This window comes from Brachypodium distachyon, chromosome 2, assembly GCF_000005505.3.
Source record: "Brachypodium distachyon strain Bd21 chromosome 2, Brachypodium_distachyon_v3.0, whole genome shotgun sequence".
Taxonomy (NCBI): domain Eukaryota; kingdom Viridiplantae; phylum Streptophyta; class Magnoliopsida; order Poales; family Poaceae; genus Brachypodium; species Brachypodium distachyon.
Window position 1 is genome coordinate 12,626,471 of NC_016132.3, and position 6,851 is coordinate 12,633,321.

Below are 6,851 nucleotides of genomic sequence, written 5' to 3' on the forward strand. Positions count from 1 at the left end.
CAGCCGGAGTACACGGTATTCGAGGATTACCGTGACTTCAACCAGGAGTACTACCGGGCCGTTGTCCGCCTCCACCAAGACGTGCCTTCAGAAAAGTTTCCAGTGCACAAAGCAATGCGAACTGGGCACACCATCGAGTTGGCAATCCAACAGGTGGCGTACATGTGCGTGACCCTACTCCATAGGAAGTACGAAAGGCTGGACAAAGGACCGTTCAAGTACATCCCAAGGGGCTTCGTCTCATGCGAGAGCAAGTTCTTCACACTCCTAGGCTTGCCCGACGAGAAGGTTGCAAATGACAGCTACGATTTTTGCAACTTCGTGTCAAGCCAGGAGCACATGATGGCAAACATGCGCGCTGAGGTCGGTCACCTCTCTACCGTGGTTGATGCAGGAATATACGAGAATGAAGTTCGCTATCCTCCGAGACCTCCTGCTCTTGAGATGCTCCACGCGTTTCCAGTGGATGGGTTTACTCCAGCACGTGGCCCACCAAGAGCGTTCAAGAATACGTACCTTCCGCGTCAGTTCCTGTACGGGGAACAGGAGGTAGATGCGTACGTGTTTTCGTACTCTCCGCAGCTACTACCGAGGTTCTGACAGCTTTGTCAAGATAGGTTTCTTGTGTCCGTAGTTCCATCCTTGGCCACAGTTCCTGTGCGTTGTGAATGGCAAGATGAGTAGTGTAATCTTTCCTTTGTTTTGGATGATTGTAATCACTAAATCTTTGGATGGTACTATGTGATATCTTAGACTTCATGTTATCCTTTAATCTTGTCTTTGAGGTTTTACGTCATGCAATTGTGTTTCAACTGTTGTGTAAACCATTGTGCAAACAGGATGGCACCTGTTCGTCGTGATCCTCCTCCTCCGCCTGAGTTAGGCAACATACTGCTTCAGATGGGACAAATCCTTGAGCGTATGAATGACCAGCACAACAATCGTGGCAACAATGCAAACAATGGGGCTAATGACAGGGTTTCCATCAAGGATTTCCTTGCTCTCAATCCAAGGACTTTCTCTGAAGCGACCGCCCCCGTGCAGGGTTTGATCTCTGTGCTTACTGTGCTAGTCCCTGGATCGACTCACTAGCACACTCAGTTTCATGATGAAATATTCAGAAACAAAGGTTAAAGTACTTTATTACATCGCATCATCCAGAATTTAATAGTACTGACAACCTTGCATAACCCCTTGGTTAGCATAACAAAAAGAGTTTCAAGATAACAAAAATATTGTTTCACAAACGGCAGCGGAAAAAGGTGGAGCAAATGGGCCTCAACTACTCCCAAAAGAGAGAGCATGTTGGAATGTAAGCACATGACCCAAAGAACATCGACGAACCTCACTCTTCGTCAGATTCACCTGCATTATTAATTGCAGCCACTACGTGGTCAATACATTTGAATGTATTGGTAAGTTCACCTAGAAGTTATAACAAATCCTACCAAATATATGCAATTGAGGGATAGTGGGGTTCAGGCTTTATGGCGTGGTAGTAAAACATAGTTTATCTTACTACAATTGAATGTTAGTAATGTTAACTAATGGACACCGGGTAGAAACACCAATGCTCCGATTAATCTAAGGACATCGAGTAGACACATCGATGCTCCTAAACCCAAGTTCAAACCATTCATTTTATTTAGAAATTGGAATTAGTGAGATCTTCCTTACAGCCCCCAAATCTAGTTGCTCATAATTGTCCGTAACCGGGGACACGGCTAAGTACTTAGTTTGACACTCTCGAGAGGTTGTACACATTCCCCACAAGAAACCGACGTGTTAATCCTTTGCTGTCCTCCGGGTGGAGTAGCAACGGCATCGACTTCAAGAATTTTCAGAACATATTCACCCAGACCACCTGAGGGACCCACGCTCCCACCTACACAACTACCTCAGTACAATCCCTCGGATCTGGGTTCATATTTCTTACTCCATCCAGCCATAGCCCATATTAGCTTGTGGTTGTACTGAAAGCTACTAAACAGGAAACTAGTCCAGTCTCTGATACCCCAGGTGGCATTCGACATTTGCGATGCAAGCGCTCTCCGAATCCACGGAAGAGACGTCCATGGACGATCCATCTCCGAATCCACGGAGACTCGACTCAGAGGGACCCATAGAAATGGACCTGACGTCGCATAACATCTCAAAATCTCAAAGCAGTCCACCCAGGATGGTTCATTAGGGTTGTTTTGCCAAGTTTCCAAAATCACTCCACTTCATCATTTCACAGTGATTGAGATTCCCTCCCACGTTTACTAACATAGCATGGCTAAGCAATACTAATCACGATGGCTATTGGTGCAGGATTCATGGCAAAGGTAACCCTATAGCTAGTAGGTCAATCATAGCTAGCATAAGTACGAGTAATAGTCCTATCAATGCATTTCGACAAACAACTCTAATGCATAAATACTTTTAAAACAAAACAGTAATAGGATATGATCAAAGTGAACTTGCCTTGGCAGCAGTTAGAGTTGAAACACTCGTCACAATTACAAGGTTCGCTCTCTGAGAAAACTATACGAACAAACAAACATACACATACATAAACACACAATTCACATCACGACAAAATAAGATATGCTATGATGCAATGCAAAAACATGTGACATGATTGGGTTGATTATATTCGGGTGATCAACTGGTCCAAAGCATTACCAATTAAATTATTGCATTAGGTTTAAAAACAAAACGCAAAAACTAGGGATTAAACCCTAAAACAAGGTTTTATTGGCCTCAGCCAATTAATTTAATTCAAAATATTTATTTCTCTGTCCCAATGGACATAGGACAATAAAACAAAATTTTGGGCACTGGTTTCAATTAAAAAGGATTTCTAAATAAATAGTTATGAATTAAATGGCATAAAAGGCCTTTCTGTAATTGACTGTGATTCAAATATTCAAATTTAAATTCAAACAGCGCCAAAAGATTCTACAGGTAAAGAGCTTTCCATCAAGGTAAAATTTGTCAAATTTGGCCAAAGGGTTTAAAAGTTATAAGCTTTTGAAGATCTAGAGGCTTTTCTGCAAAACTGCCATTTTATTATTCAGGGAATTAAAATTACATTTTCCTTTTTCTATTACTGTGCCATGTGTCACGTCCCTATTGGTTGGTACCGGTTCACTTAAAACTTTAAAATGTTTTAATCTTGGCCGAGATCCAACGGCTGAGGGTGTTCGGGCTCACCTTTGGGAACCCTAGGGTTCTGGCAAGCGGCGTCCGGCGGCGGCGCGGTGCGGGCGGGGCGGCGGACGGCTCGCCGGCAGTCTCCGGTCGTTGGGGAAGAGATGGGCGAGGGCGGCGATGTGAGACGAGCTCGGTAACGCGGTCGGCGCGGCGAGACGAGGTCCATGCTGTCGCCTAGGACGACGGTAAGCGGCGGCGGCGCAGCTCAGGGCTCCAGCGAGGTCGGCGAGCGGCGTCCGGCGGCTACAAAGCACCAAACAAAAAACCGACCACGTCAAACTGTGCGGAAGGTCGAGGCGGTCCAGAAATTTGGGGTCTCGGGCGTGAGGCTCACCGGCGTGTCGACCCGAAGCGAATGACGGTGGCGGCGGCGGCGTTCTTCGGCGGCAAAATCCGGCAGCGTGGGCACGTGAGAGAGGGGGCGAACAGAGGGGAAAGAGAGAGGGGAGGCTGGGCTTTATAGGGGTGTGCCCGGGCAACTTTGGGAAGCACCGAATCGGCGGGCGCGGTCAGGGCGGCGGCAATGGCGCGGGCGGACGTCACGCCGTGACGGGCGGCACCTTCCCTCCGGGGAAGATGACCCTGACGCGTGGGTCCCACGCATCAGTGGCTCGATCGCGTGCGTGGCTGGCGGGGCCGGCTCGGACGGTTCGGGCGCGGGCGAAGCTGGGCTGTTTCGGCCCATTTGGCCGGTTCGGTCCGGTTTTCCCTTCTTTTTTTTTCCTTTTAGCCTTTTCTCTTTTTCTTTTTCTGATTTCTTTGATATCTTTTGATTTTGAACTCCAATTTAATCCAAATAAATTTCAGAAAATTTGTTAAATCATGTTCTATCATGATTCAACCTTTGGGAGTAATTTCCCCTCAAAATAAAATATATAAAAATACATTTGCCCTATAAATGCATTTAGGGCTATATAACTATTTAAATAAAATAGTTTTTCAACTCCAAATAAATACCAAAAATTATGGGATAGCTTATTTATGCAATAAATCCCTTTTATAGATAAACCCTGATGGTTTTAAAATCAAAACTCAAATGGGTGAAATGCTAGGATTTTAAATTGAAATAAATCCTTTTCAAAGCCTTTTGGAATTCAAATTTGAATTCAAAAATGCAATTGTGGCATGATGCTCATGGATGCAATGCATATGAAAGAGTTCGAAATTTTGGGATGTTACACGGGGATTGATTTTACAGATTTTCTGGAATTTATTTGGTGTGATTTAAAGTTAAAAATCCAAAGTTATAAAAGAAAACAGAAAAAGAAAAGAGGAAAAAAACGGACCGGCCCGGCCAAATGGGCCGAACCGGCCCGACCTACCTGCGCGCCGACTGGCCCCGCCAGATCGCAGCCCCGCAGCCACGCGCGCCGCGCTCCCGAGCCGTTGACTGGCAGGCCCCGCCTGCCAGAGTCTTCTCCTCCAATGGGCAAGTGCCCGGAAGCACCGCGCACGCGTCCTTGGCGCCGATCCCGCGCGCCATCTCCGCGCGCCGTCGCCTCCGTGCCCCCCTCCTCTTTCCTTGTGTCCCTATAAAGCCAGTAGCCTCCTCTGCGTTTCCCCCCTTTCGATTTCGCTCATCCCACGCCCACGCTGCCCAAATTTCTCGCCGGAGTACCTCGTACGCCGCCGTGTGTTTTTGTTCGCCGCCGGTGACCTGGTGGGTGAAGCTCGCTGCCGCCTGCACCTTCTTTTCCCCCTTGCCTTCGCGCATCATCTAACGCGCTTCGTTTCCTCGTTTGGTGGACCACAGCCCGACAACGTCAACGACCCGAAGCTCCGCCGCCGCCGCCGCTTCCCCTTCGTCCTAGGCGTCAAGCCCGTCCCCCCCGAGCGAAGCCGCCGCCGCCATCTTCTTCCCTGTGTCGAGAGGAAGCCATAGATGACTTCCCCGGGCCGTCGCCGCCGCTCGCCGGACCCCTAGCCGCCGGAGGTAAGCCCAAAGCCCCCCTGACTGTTAGATCTCGGCCAACGGCCGAGATTAGATCAACCCGATCGAAGGGGTATCCTTCGATCTAGGCCATCCTTGTGTTTTAAGTTAGATCCGACGGTCGCAGTTTATTTCTAATCCTGAACTGGTACCATCCAATCACAGCATGCCACGTGTCATTAGCTTAGGATTAAATTTAATTCCTCGGTCGAATTAAATTGTAACTTTGCAGAAAAGCCCCCGAAAATTCAAATGCTCATATCTTTTAATCCGTTTGGCCAAATTTGATGTTCTACACCTTTTTGGAAAGCTCTCAGCCTGTAGAATCTTTTGCAATAATTTTTATAATCTAAACCCAGCCAAATTACAGAAAAGATTTTAATGCCATTTAAATCATATCTTTTGTTTTAAAAATTCTTTTGGCATGCCACCAACTTTAAAAATTGTGTTTTGTTGTCCTCTGTCCAGTAGGACCAGAGGATTGATTTTTTAAAATTATTTTATGGTTGGTTTGTTAGAAAACCATGTTTTATGCTTTTAAACCCTCATTTTAGAATCTTGTTTTTAACTAGTGTAATAAACTTTTTATTGCTAACTCCTTTTGGACCAAAGATTTAAAACCTATGAGTTATGCAGAACTGAAATTCCTTTCGTTAACTAAAAACCCATCAACTCATGTCATTTGCCGGGAGGAGGCGTTCCCGGGCGCAGGTTCCCGCCGTGAGGGCGGGGCCGAGCGAGCAGAGGAGCGGCGCCACGTGGGCGCGCGACAGGCGCCCAGTGTGCAGTTTCGCCAGGACAAGGAGTGAGGAGCACGGCGCATTTGATGAGTCGACAGGAGGGGCGTTACCCGTCTAGTCAGGCGAACAGTGGCTGCCCAGTCCTATTTTTTAGGCCTCCGACCCCTAGCCGCAGGGTTGGCACTCGTGCATGCATGCCAGCGCACCGAGGAGGAGCTGCCCAAGCTCCTTGCTCGCCATTTGTAATCCATGCACCGTGGCACCTGTGGTATCCCCTTGGCTATAAAAGGAGGACCCCCGCCAGCGGGCAAAGGGTTCAGTTCGGTTCGGTTCTGCTGTTTTCGGTCAAACAACTCATAGTTCTACACTAGCCTTAGCCAAAAGTAGCAAGGAGCACTCAGCCAAAAAGAGAGTGCCCGGGGACCCTCCCCCGCCAACTTGTAAACCCTCAGTCTTACAATAATAGAAGCTCAGACAAGCAGGACGTAGGGTTTTACACCTCCGGGTGGCCCGAACCTGGGTAAAAAGAGTGTGCATGCGTTTTTAGTGTCTGCGTACGCTTTGCATTGGCCTCGCCAGCGATTGCCGGAGCGATCCCCGTAGCCCACTGCCGAATCTAAAAGGGGGTGCCTGCGCATCCCCGGTGTCGGAGCCCCGCGCGACGACATCTGGCGCGCCAGGTAGGGGGCGCGTGAGGAGAGCTCGCCGGTGACCACCGGCGGCGACGTCTACACCAAGATCGGTCTCGTCGTTTTCGACGACAGAGCCAGCCCCCATGCCCCCCAAGCGGGCTGGTGACTCGACGATTGACCCGCGTGCGGCCCCGATGGCACACACGCGGTCACACGACGTGCCACGCGCATCGCAGGAACAAGGTGATCCAGATCCAGCTCGAGCGCAGTCGTCATAGCTGCGACCGCCGCCTCCTCGACCGTCGGCTGATAACCGGTCGAGAGGGCCTGCGGCTCCCAACGCCGGAGCCA